This window comes from Megalopta genalis, chromosome 1 (assembly GCF_051020955.1).
Source record: "Megalopta genalis isolate 19385.01 chromosome 1, iyMegGena1_principal, whole genome shotgun sequence".
Classification (NCBI taxonomy): domain Eukaryota; kingdom Metazoa; phylum Arthropoda; class Insecta; order Hymenoptera; family Halictidae; genus Megalopta; species Megalopta genalis.
Window position 1 is genome coordinate 15,455,406 of NC_135013.1, and position 13,165 is coordinate 15,468,570.

Below are 13,165 nucleotides of genomic sequence, written 5' to 3' on the forward strand. Positions count from 1 at the left end.
AACATTTCTTATACACGAAATGTCGATAATAATACTTGTCGATGTAAACATTTGTCGGTGATTTTAATGTGTTGGTAGGTATGTAAACAGAGTCGATGAAACGCAGTGTTGCCGAAATTGTGTTGATGTAAACATTGTCGGTGAAATAATCCTTGGTGATTTCAAGGTAACCCCTTCAAAAATGGTATAAAATTTAAGTATTTTACTATTATTATTATTATTAATATTATTATTATTTGTTATTATTATATATCTGACTATTATTTATTATTATTTTTTAATACTTTATTATATACTCGTAAACAATGCTGCGGATTGAATTTGCGCTACGGAAAAAGTTACTTCAAATTACCTCAGAAACCACTCATTTCCCGATTTTGAGTAATTTTTACGATACACTTTATACAGCATTGAAGAATTCGACGAATTGCAGAATATTCTTTATATACATTATTTTATGTGAACTATTATTAGCTTTCTCTACTAGCTCCTGTTTCTTACAATTGATACAGACAGTATTTATTTTGCATAAAGATCCTCGGTCTATTTTTGAGTAAATGCTTCCAATTCCACACAATTGGAACAAATGGTATTTAAAACGAAAACATTGGTGAAAATTATGGGCTGAATGAAATGTCTCAGCTCAGCAATTCAAATATCTCCGAATGGCAAGGGTTTAAAAATACAGTAAGTTCTTCCTAATTTTCCTTCAGCTTGTAATAAAAAATGAATAATTTGTGATGAGGAGATATGATTATTCGAGCCTTGCGCCTCGTTTTTATAATTGTTGACAATCGGAACCTGTAAAAATGAGTCGCGAGGCTCGAATAATCGTATCTCCTCTTCCCAGATTGTCCATTTTCGTTTGCAAGTTCAAGGAAAATTAGGCAGAACTTACTGTATTTTCAGAATTACTCTATGGGAAACGGTGTCATGTTGCTTTTTAAAGCTTCGTTTGTGACGGCAGCGTTTAGGGATTGTTTCGTATCGCCTCACTCGATTCGCCGATCAATCGTTGTCACTTTAGCGGGCAGGCTGGTAATTATCGTAATTTTAGCATTGAATGTAACGCTGATCGAGCCTGCAGTTGTTTGGATATTATTCCGCGGCGGGACATACAGGGGGGTGGGGGGGGGGGGGGAGGGGGCGAAAACGTTTGCCCGTCCGAGGCATAAACGCGGTTAATTTTATTGTTCCGTCGTCGCAGTTGAGTAACGCTTGACGTTTTCTGTCCCGGGTAATTATAAAATATTGCTTGCAATGTTTAATAATACGCTCGCGTTTAGCGGGGGCTCGTATTGGCGACTCGCAAATATCGAGAGCTCAGTGTGTGCCCTGCTCCCCCGCGCTGCTCGCCGTTTTCGTCGGGGATCGCAAATTGACGATCAGCTTTTAATCGGGATTTTAATAGCGTTCATGTAATTGTTGTTATCGATCACGACTGGTGAAGTGGATGACGAACAATTATCCCCGGTAATTCGCTAATAGCATTGTAATTTTCATTTTGCTGGACGAACGGGACACTCCAGCGCGATTATTTTCAATTTCCCCTTCTATCTCCGTACACATTTCGCATGATCGACCTGATTTTTTTTCTATCCTCTCAAATTCGCCGGTATACATGTATTTATTATACGGAGTACACTGTCGGATTCATTTGTAAGTTACTGTATAAAGGGCGAAGTAAAATTCGGAGCAAATGATAAGTTAAGTGGAATCGGATCGTCTATGATCAGACACGGTACAGTAAATGCTTCCCAATTTTCTTTCAGCTTGTAAACAAAAATGGACAATTTGGGAACAGGAGATGCGAATATTTGCGCCCCACGGCTCACTTTTATAGTTGCCGATTGTTAACAATTATAAAAATGCAAATTGCAGTATTTGCTTTCTGTTTCTTGAGTACAGCAAATTCTTCCTAATTGCCCTTCAGTTTATAAACAAAAGTGGACAATTTGGGAAGAGAAGAGACGATTATTCGAGCCTCGTGCCTCGATTTTATAGTTGTTGACAGTCGGCAATTACAAAAACGAGCCGCGAGACTCGAATAATCTTATCCCCTCTTTCCAAATTGTCCATTTTTGTTTACAAGCTGAAGGAAAATTAGGGAGAATTTACTGCAATTCCATAATCTACCAATCTTTGAAAATACATTCCCTTGGAATTCGTCAGCATATGTTATTATTTGCAGAACAATTCTACATTCATTCGTAAATTATATTGTATGAAGGACAAAATAAAATAAGATGGAAATACCAAGGTGACAAATGAAAAATAATACGATACGATTGTACACAACCAAAGCAATATTTTCCGTTTGTTAAAATTCTCTTACAAATTTTGTCATATACAACGAAATATAATTCAGAGAAAACAAAGCAATTAGAAATTAAAGGAATCAAACAATTACTACTGTCTCTGGCCAGACGCAATCACTTTGTTCACTTCACCTCCATAATAATAATTTATATTTTATTATCCAAGGAACTTGGAACAGGATCAAGGAATAATAACATGATTTTGAAAAGACGGAAGAATTAAGTGGTATCAGATCTTTATGATCAGAATCGATCACTAAAATCTCTTCTATTTCACAGAACTCGCTCGTAAATTATAGAAAGAAATCACTGAAATTGCGAGAAAGGATAGAAAGATAGATCAAGTAGTTACGACACTCAATGGTCAGACACTACCGCTATATTTTCTTTTTTGCATTGAAATTTATTCCTACAAGATGATTACACAACGAATTTTAAAAATAGCATTGTGAGAAAACAACGTGGCCAGAAAGTACGAAATAATTAAGCAGTATTAAACTGCCTGGGGCAGACGCTACACTTCAGTTTCCGCATTCCATAAAATTCATTCATGTAATATTACACAGTGAACGTGATGAAATCTGGAGAGAAAATAATGTGACTAAACAAAACACTAAAACGAAGTAGCATCGGAATGTCTCATTTACATACTTTCATACAATCTAATAAAATTTTATAATTTCAATACATAATTAAATAATTAAATAATTTCATACAATCTTCTACAATTTAATAAAATCTAAAAAAGACAATATGATTAATCAAGATCCATGGTTTCGATGAAACCCTCTCCGTCAGCGGTGGCATTTTGAAAAGCACCATTTTAATAACCGTTCAAATACCTCTTTCAGCCACTTCTCTGCACGATGCGGTAATTTTCGAAACGGTATTTTAATCATTATTTTTTTTTTTTAATCATTATTCAATCATGCTTTCAGCAATGATGCTGACGACATAGACGGGCGATTTTTGGGCAAAACCAGTCCTCCGAATTGAACGCAAGCGGAATTTCGAACGAGGCGGTATCAGGCCGAATTTCATGCGTGCGTACTTAGCGTATGGCCGGAAGATGGCGGCAGGGTACCGGGACTTAGGGGGTGGCTGTGTCATGTAAGTGGTGAGCGCCCGAAGGGATTAATATTAAGGGCACATTTCGACGTGCCTTAGCTCTCGGCCCAAGCCCATCGACGGCACCACCCGGCTGTGACCCGATTTTCCCTCGATAACAGCGCCTGTGCACCGCCGTCTACATAATACACGCGTCGAATGAAACCAGCCCCGCACCTCCGCACCCTCCAGCCGACCCTCGGCCCACCGCCACGTCGCTTTCGGCCAATACAATCCGGCTTGACACTTTAATCCACCGCGATCCTACGAATGCACTTCGTATATATTTGACTTGGTAATTCGCGATCCCTTTCACCCTCCCCCCTCTGCCCCTCGCACCTTCGCCATTCGGACCGCATTCCCTGCGACGGGACAAGCATTATCTCGCCGAAATGCGGTGCAGGTTGCTTCTTAATTCGCGAACAAGCGGCCTAGGCGCAGGCAGATTTTAAAGCCTTTTCTCTCGGGTTGTTGCTGTCGACCTGGATAAACACAGTGGCAGAACGTGTTTCAGTCCGATTTGCGCATTATGAAATTCGACGTTTTTAACCAGAGCTCTGAATTTCGGACCTTTGTTTGGAAATTTTTGGTTCTATGTGTTAAAACATAGTCGGCGGCTTTTGAACGAAGAAATTACGCGTCTGTTATCTTTTCTTTGCCGAATTGATAGCGATTACAGGAATTGCCAAGAATTTGCTGTAATCTATAAGATAGTGGGGACGACGCGGTATTCTTTAAATTTTTAATGAAATGAATTATATGTTTTGAGGGAGGGGGGTGGGAGCAATATAGGAAATTAAAAAAGGAAAATCTACATACAGCAGTTTCTTCCGGAAATACCAAATTTCGGGTTGCTGTAAATTTCCCTGCGCTAGTCCTACGCCTATGCCTTTGAATAGTGACATGTGGCCTCCAAATTGCCTTCGTATCGTGGCAAAAAATTCGAAATAAAAAAGTTAAGTCTTCGTTTTTATTCTAGCATTACTATGTATTCATATTAATGTACATGCTGCCTTTTTCTGCCGACTGGCTCGAGTTTCTATAAAAACGAGCCGCGAGGCTCTAAGATTCGTGTTTGATTGTCTGGCGATTACTGTTTTTAGTTCCGAGCTCCGGGCCGTCGAGGGAGAATTTGCTGCACTTGTTCATTACTGTGAAAAGTAATTGGCGCAGAACATTATAAATTTTGGCTTCTAAAAATCTTCATTTACGCGTTAGATAGGATCTTTTAAAGGATTTAAACTTGCTTTTATTAATTTTAACAAAAACAAGTACAAACCCACAGAGATATATTTACCGCTCGAGGTGTATCTTCAATTTTTCTTGTGAGGCAACCAAACCCTCGATCCATATTTGTCCCGTGTTGGGAGATACATCGGCTAGTTCACGTTTTTCCCTTATCAAAACTCCAAAATCGCATCAAACGTCCCGCCATGCAAAGCTGCCTGGCTTTCGGCTCGTAACAACATTTTAATATTCTACTGTGATCGATCTCCGTAAAAATTAAATATTGCATAAATAGTGGCCTAGTGTTGGAAACGTCATATTTTCAAGCGATTTTAGCGACTGATTTATAAGGGAGGATTAATTTGATGGTGGATAATGTCCTATCAAGATAAGAAAATAAGTAGCTTTGTGTAATTCTCCTCACAATTTCAACGTTAATGTATCTCTCTGATAAAATCAAACATTCATCGAAAGTTTAATATTCGTACGTACAAAATAATGTGACCGTTTAATTAATTTGAGCTTGAGAGTATTCATATTTGATAAATTCAATTTATCGTGTCCACCACAGGACACATGTACACACGCGATATTGCAAAGGGTTAAAACTGTCGCTATTGGTTATTCGCAAATATTATTTTGCGCATTTAATTTAATTTTTGCGTTTATATTTATTGCAAACGGTTACTCGCCAAGTATTATTCTTTCGGGACAATAATGAATGCCTGCCATCGAAGCGTTGGTAATTAATTTTCCATTCGCCGGCGCACTTTCTGTAAGTCCCACAGCTCTGCAAATACAAACGAAATGTGTATTTCGTTATTACATTTTTATCGGGGATGTTGGAATTAATTAAATACAACGTGAAAATAATATTCGATGCAGAACTTTTTGTTTTGTTTTTAAAAATAATTATAACATCTCTACTCAAACATCAGTGCACAGTTCAAAATAATTAAAAGAAATTCAAACCGGGTCACAATTATCCCGGAATCAACGCCCCAGAAACAAAACCGCGCGCGCGCGCGGATCCAGATTTTTAATTGCACAATTATCAAAATTTTTAATCCGCTTCTAGTAAATGATGAAACTTATAATAACCGTATATATAAAATTTTGTGAAATCCATAAAAGAATGCTCGATAATTCCCCAGTTAAATTTTTCGAAAGCCTCGCTATAATAACATTTTCTCAATCCACTGAATCGAGAACGATTCTGTAATTTCACCGGCAAAAATTCACCGAAAACCTAAGCTCTCAACACGCAACAGTAATTCCAACGATAAACGGTGCAAACACATTGTTACCGATCCGTTGCCAGCGACAAACATCGCGGCGTCACCCGCGAAATGGGATTAAACGAAACAATTCATTGTCCGGCACCTCCGTAATGTTTTTCGATCGCTATTTTTTCTGTTCCGTTTGTTTTCTGCTAAAAAGATAAATAAGCTCGATTCACGGTCAGATAAGAGATATTTTTTCAGCGCGCGTGTGAACGGCGGGTGGAACGATGGGCGATAATTCTAATAATCGATTATTAGAATTCTCACTCACCCAAAAAGTAAAGAAAAGTTACGAAAAAAAACCATTTAAAGACATTTTCGGAGCCACAATATGGCGGACTCTAACCACAAAAGTGTTCGTGCACTCCTTAAAACGCAATAACCTTTTTAAAACTGCACTAAGCGACTTGAATTTTTTTTAGATGAAATGCTTTTTTTATAACGAAAATGAAAAATGACGAAAAACAAATAAATAACTCTCGTTTTTTAACTTTTTTATCTGAGCCTATAACGAAAATTTAAAAAATGCCTCACGTAGATTTCGGTAATTTATATGCATGCTGAAAATTGTATCGGTATCGATTGATGTTACGAGTTATAGCAAATTAAATATGGCAATTCGCAATTAAATCGCAATTTTATCATGATTTTGACCAAAAACTGGAAGAAATCTGCAGCTTTTTAAATCTTTCAAATTTTCAGCACGCATATAAGCTATCGAGATTTACGAAAAACATTTTTTAAAATTTTGTTACATGCTCAGATAAAAAAGTTAAAAAACGAGATTTTACTCTTTTTGTCTTAAGTAACAGCAAAATTAAAAAGAGGCATTTTAGTCATCGTATATATAGTATATTAGTCCCTCTATCACCCGAAAAAATTCAAATCATTTAGTTGAGTTTTAAAAAAGTTATTACGTTTTATAAGTTGTACGAACACTATCGTGCGCCATTATAGGCCTGTGGGAACACCTTCATTTTTGTATCCTGTGAAAAGCTCATATTTTTGAGCAGTATCAGGTCTGAAGCAAGGGTGCGATATGAATTATTTGTTCAGTGCTTGTGAAAAACGCAACGAATTGACTCGATGAGACAACAATTTTTCCAGGTTCGTTAAGATAAGTGAATGTTTCGAACGGGCAACAAATTAAAAGCCTAATAAGCAACCATAAGGGGTAGAATTGTCATTCCGGAAGAATGATCAGGTTTGCGATGATCAGAAAGAGACGGCAAGCTTGCGACGTGTTAGAAAGGGGGCGCGTGCCGGGACTATTAATCGAGATGAGAATGAAACGTAAATTATATCCCGTTACGAAGGAGGAACAACTTCGTCGCGATAAACTTCATTAAGAGCGGCGGGTAACGCTTTAATGGAAACTTCTATCCGAGATGAAAGCCCCGGCAAGATTTCTCGCTGCGAGGAAACGTGCCACGTGGTGAACGTCGCGAACGATATTTCAACCCTTTCGCCGCCGTTCCGTTTCGTTTCGTTCCGTTCCGTTCCATTCCCGCTGGGTTTGACCCTGAGTCTCTTCTCTTCCACCTTTTCTCACCACTCTTCGTCGTTCCAGTATAACACACTGAAAAAAGGGGCGAGTCGTTTCTACGAAGCTGCCTTCAACAGGAACAACTGAACACGAGAGTATTTGATTCGGCGACATTTCAGACATTTTGCTATCTAATTTTACTTTGTAAAATATCTCTCTGGTGTATTCAGAATTTCATAATGCAGGTTTTTATTAAACTCTCTCTCTCTCTCTCTCTCTCTCTCTCTCTCTCAATTCTCTCTACCTTTCCCTTTTACAACTGAGTTGAGTAGCACTTCTGCGTTCTTAATTATTTCCATGATAGAACGAGACAATTTTTATTTCTTCTATGTTCAGTAAATTTTCCCTAATTTTCCTACAGTTTGTAAATAAAAAGGGACAATTTTGGAAGAAGAGATACGAATATTCGAGCCTTTGCATCTCGTTTTTATAATCGTTGACAATCGGCAACTATAAAAATGAGCCGCGAGCCTCGAATAATCGTATCTCCTCTTCCCAAATTGTCTATTTTCGTTCACAAGCTGAAGAAATTTTGATGACAGAATCTTTTGATTCGATTAAGACGAAATAAATAACGTTCGGATTTAGTAAATCATGTATGAAAATTACCAGTTCGATTTGTTAGGGTGCAAGGGGTTAAATGTAGCAATCATGATCATTGAAATAAAAATGCTCCCAAAGAGTATTTCCTATCAAAATGTGTAAGAATACAGTTCTCAGTAAAATGCAACACGTTCTGCTACATTTAATAGTACCAGCCACTCCTAATATTCAAACATATCTTTGTTATAATAATGAATTTATAATAATTTTTCAAAGAGCCTACGTGTATTGATTAGTACTTGGTATTATAGTGTTTGAAATAAAAATATCATCAGAGACTACATGCAATCGGAATACATTAAAATTCAATCTTGGATATAATATATCTGTTACAGTTAGACTATGAAGTGTTTATTTTGTTAAAAGATATAGTGGAACGCCACCTGAACAAGACCGTTTCCATTGTTAACTAATATGCATCTTGAATTCTCTCTGCAGGTTATTCCGCGATTGTTGGAAGCATTTCTTTATTGCTCCCGCATTCTTTCTCCAGAGATCATTATAAATTTTGTAATACGAAAGCTGAGTGCAGAGTGAATCGTACAGCAAAGTTTTTCTACGAATGCAACACGCTCCTTACGAAGAAAATTTCGTATAATGGTTGCCTTTTATTATTTAAAATACTGCACGCTTCGCACAGCAGCGAACAAGAACAATTATGTCTTAACAGTCTGAAGTGTGCGGTACTTCAATTACCTGTGAAATATTCTGCAGGAAAACTAGAAATTGCAACATGCAGAATGTGATTTGATTGTTAACTCGATTGACGTCCAAACGGAAAGCAGAGCGCGGAAATTATATGTTGTAATTTACGTTGCGAGAAATTGTGCAGTGTTTAAAAAACTGGTGTCTTTGCTCTTTCAAGTAAACCAGATATATGAAACCGACAGGTATAGTGCGGAATGAAAATGAATTGCATACAGGTGCACTTAATTGAAACTTGCTGTATGAAATATTGCAACGCGCCGTACCGGTGATACTTTTTGCTATGTTTTTTTTTTACGCTCTTTTTTTACGTTAAACAACTGTGTATCGGTACAGTTAACAATAAAACGATATTTGAAGCGAAAGGAGCGAACGGTTTCAACCCATCTCTATTTGCATTCGTCGTCGCACAATAGAGTCGTTTGAAAATAATTGCGACAATAATTCTGATCAAGTTTAATAACAGCTTGCGGCGCCGCGTCGCCTTCTATGCAATAATTACCGCTTATACCCTGCAATTTTCAACACTCTGAATGCGTTCTATTATTATATCACGTCACACGGCCACGGCATAACAGTTTTGCCCCAGCGCGATTTTGATATAATAATATTACAACACCTTTTTTCAATTATGTCTTCCGATGAAGGAAAAATTCAGTAAAATCGCGTACATTCGTTACGACTAGTTCCACAGTCTTCGCCTTGAAAATGATGATTTTTACATGTTCGTGAAAATTGTTCCGCGATAATTGCTGCCGATTTTACGTAAACCGTTCTGCGGACGCTTTTATTCGATCCAAAACAGTCGTGAATTTCTTAACACGTTCCGTGCCATGTGTACCATCGATGGTACATGCTTACATGTTTCTTTAATGCGTTAACAAAATAGTTTGTAGCAAATATAGAACCGAAGAATTAATTCTGCCGCAAGAATGGGTCATGATAAGTTTGTTTTATTATTACATACGATGATTAATAATTACATATAATATATCAAGTTTTAGTAAAATATCAAATGGCCAGCGTGAAAAGTCGAGTAAAAACAACTCGGCCTAGAACGTGTTAATGAAGTATGATATTAACCCTAGAAAGATAACCATATGACAACGTACGTAAAAGATAACCATACGCTTCAGAGGCGCATGCTTTTCTAAGGCGTCAATTTTATACTAACAATGGATATTTATTTAAGTTAATCTAGTCATTTTAAAGGTTTGGCATTATTGTAAAAATAAAATGCATTTATATTATATTTTTTTATATTTTAAGTAATTTTAAACTTAAATCACTAGACCTCTATGAAAAATTAACAAAAATCAACAGTCTTCGCAGGCGCCTCTGCGACGTAGGTTATCTTTCTCGGGTTAACACTTCCACGACCGCGCTGGAAACCTCAAAAATTTTCATACAATTAAAATATTTCATTCGATTAAACAAAAATTATGAAGCAATCTTATATGGCATCGATTACTTCTTCAGCATTCGTACCTCTTGCAAATATTAATAAAATTAAGCAATCATTTTTAATTTTTCATTAATCATCCATTCGGTCGTCAACCGACTGAATTTAAAACGGGAAGATCTCCCCGTTCGGTTGGCTAAGTGTTAATATTTTCTGAAGTGTCTTGTTTATTATACAGCATTCTTCAACCCCTTGCCCTACGATTTAAGTTTCAATAACGTGTACCACAAACAACAACAAGGTCGGTCGCGCGGCGAATTTTTTCATTGAGTTGCGCGAAACGTCTGAAGTTATGCCAATCGCACACCTATTACGGAATGTAAACACATACAAGTCTAAGGTACAACTGGATTCATTTTGTATGGTGTTCGATAAATAATTTCGAACGAATCATGAGTGAACAGGAAAGGTATAATATTCGTATGTATTAATATATAATATTAGTATATATTAATATATATTAATAAAAGGTTTTAATAGTTTTATAATATTTTATAAGTTATAATAAGTTTTAATTCCAATTTCTAATAATTTACATTAAATTCATAGTCTTCACTCGTATGGCTTCTTTCGAAGCATTTTGATACATGTAATGGAACTTTTCATCATTTGTACTCCACGTTGTTTCGCTACGTTTTTTATGTCTCGAACAAATTTTACAAATGTTGATGGCTTTGATTTCGATGGCGTTGGGTTTCACAGTTTTAAAAGGTTCCAGTTTATTTTAACCGAAGTCATATTGGCTATAAAAATCGGTACCCTTATACCGCGACGGGAATTGGCACGCGTAAAACTGGTTCCTGAACCACCTCCTGTAGCTACTAATAAAACGATTAAATGACGAAAAACAAAAAACTCCAAAACACGTATCCCCTATTCTAATACCAACCTAACTAATTATGTTTATATTTGGCCCTACTGACGTACCACGGCTCTCATTTCTGGCCTGATTTTTTTAACACGTCTCTCAGACGTGATAATCATTTCTAGCCCGATTCTTTGACCACGTCTCTCTGACGTGATAATCATTTCTGGTCCGATTCTTTAACCACGTCTCTCTGTCGTGATAATCATTTCTGGCCCGATTTTTCGATTACATCTCTCAGACGTGATAATCATTTCTAGCCTGATTCTTTGACCACGTCTCTCAGACGTGATAATCATTTCTGGCCCGATTTATTAACCACGTTTCTTAGACGTGATAATCATTTCTGACCCGATTTATTAACCACGCTTCTTAAACGTGATAATCATTTCTGGCCCGATTTATTGACCACGTCTCTCAGACGTGATAATCATTTCTGGCCCGATTTTTCGATTACATCTCTCAGACGTGATAATCATTTCTAGCCCGATTCTTTGACCACGTCTCTCAGACGTGATAATCATTTCTGACCCGATCTTTTGGTCACGTCTCTCAGACGTGGTTGCAGGGCAAAAAGGGTTAAGCAGTTCTACACGGCGAAAACGATTGCGAAACTCTATCAATTTCACACAGACCGTTCGATTGAATTGCGGCTAATCTCGTTGATTTCCGAAAGTCACTGAACGCCATCGTATCGAATCACCGCACCGATTCAAAAATCGAACAAACATCGCGTGTCAGGCCGATCCGTCGGAACGAGGGTTAAATTGCCGGATTACAGTTCGACAGCGAAACATTTGATTCGAATCAATTTTCGACACGTCAGTGGTTTTCCGTGGCGTTCGCTCTTCTTTTTATATTTGCCGCGAAGTGGGGGCACGACACCCAGGGCCGAATAAAAGCGAAGAAGTTCGTCTAATCAGGATTCGAGCACGTTTCATTTCCGCCATTTCCTTGACCCTTCCGCCTCTCTCGCCCCATCCCTAAAGGGATTCGCGTGTCCCATTAAATCAGGAGTTAGCAAACTTTTTTCCTGTGAAACGATCGAACGAGAGAGAATCCGGTTGGGGAGAGTTTCGCCGGATCAAAAAGGGAGTTACGCAAGACCCCGGGACGATAATAAGCCCCCCTTAATTAACTTTCGGGTTCGTATGCTCGTGGAACGCGGTCACGTGATATCGCACTTCTCCAGAAGAGAATGGCGACCCCTCGACCCGTTCTTACGTTCTTCCGCGTGCTTCTCTCACTTCCTCGCGTTCTCCCTCTCTCTCCTCCCTTTTTGCCTCGTACCCTCTTTTATTTCTTCTTCTGCCCCCTCCCGCTCCTTCTCCCGTCTTCCATTTTTTACGGCGCGCGAGAACAGATTTCTCGGAATTTAATTCATTTTTAACGAAGCATACGCGAGCCCCGGAAAAGAAGAAACGCGCAAGAAGTATGTAATTCGCGTTCAACCGGCGCTGCTTTATGCGCGCGGAATTGTACGCGGAAAATTGGCTGCACCTTTCCCGATCGTCCGCCGTTCGGAACATCGATCATACTTTCTTTTCCCCTTTAATCGAAGTGTTCGCCAGGGCATTACCGAACGCCAATATTCACCTTTTTGCAGCGGGAAGTACCTGTAATTTTCGCTGTAAAAAATTAGAGCTCGATCCGACGTCTATAGTAACGTTCAACAAAGTTTATCGCGGTTGAATTTCACGCACCGAGCATGTTCCTCATTTCAAAATATAGTACGTCGGATTTTGCTTATGTCATTGTAAAAGGGGAAGCTTTAATCGTCTCAGTCGCGTTCGCTTTAATCGCGGAAAGAATTGTCCAACATTTTCGAAGCCGTTTCAATCTGGAGCTTAATCGGGAAAGTACCTTCGACATAACGTATCTTCGAAAGAGATTAACCACGACGGACGAAACCGGAGGTATCGAGCTTCAAAATGAGACCGGATTTATAAACGTCCAATTCTTTTACGAAACGACAACAGCGTAAACATCGACGATTCTCTAGAAATCGACAAAACTCGGCGTGCAAATATTTCTGTAGCCTCCGCGGTT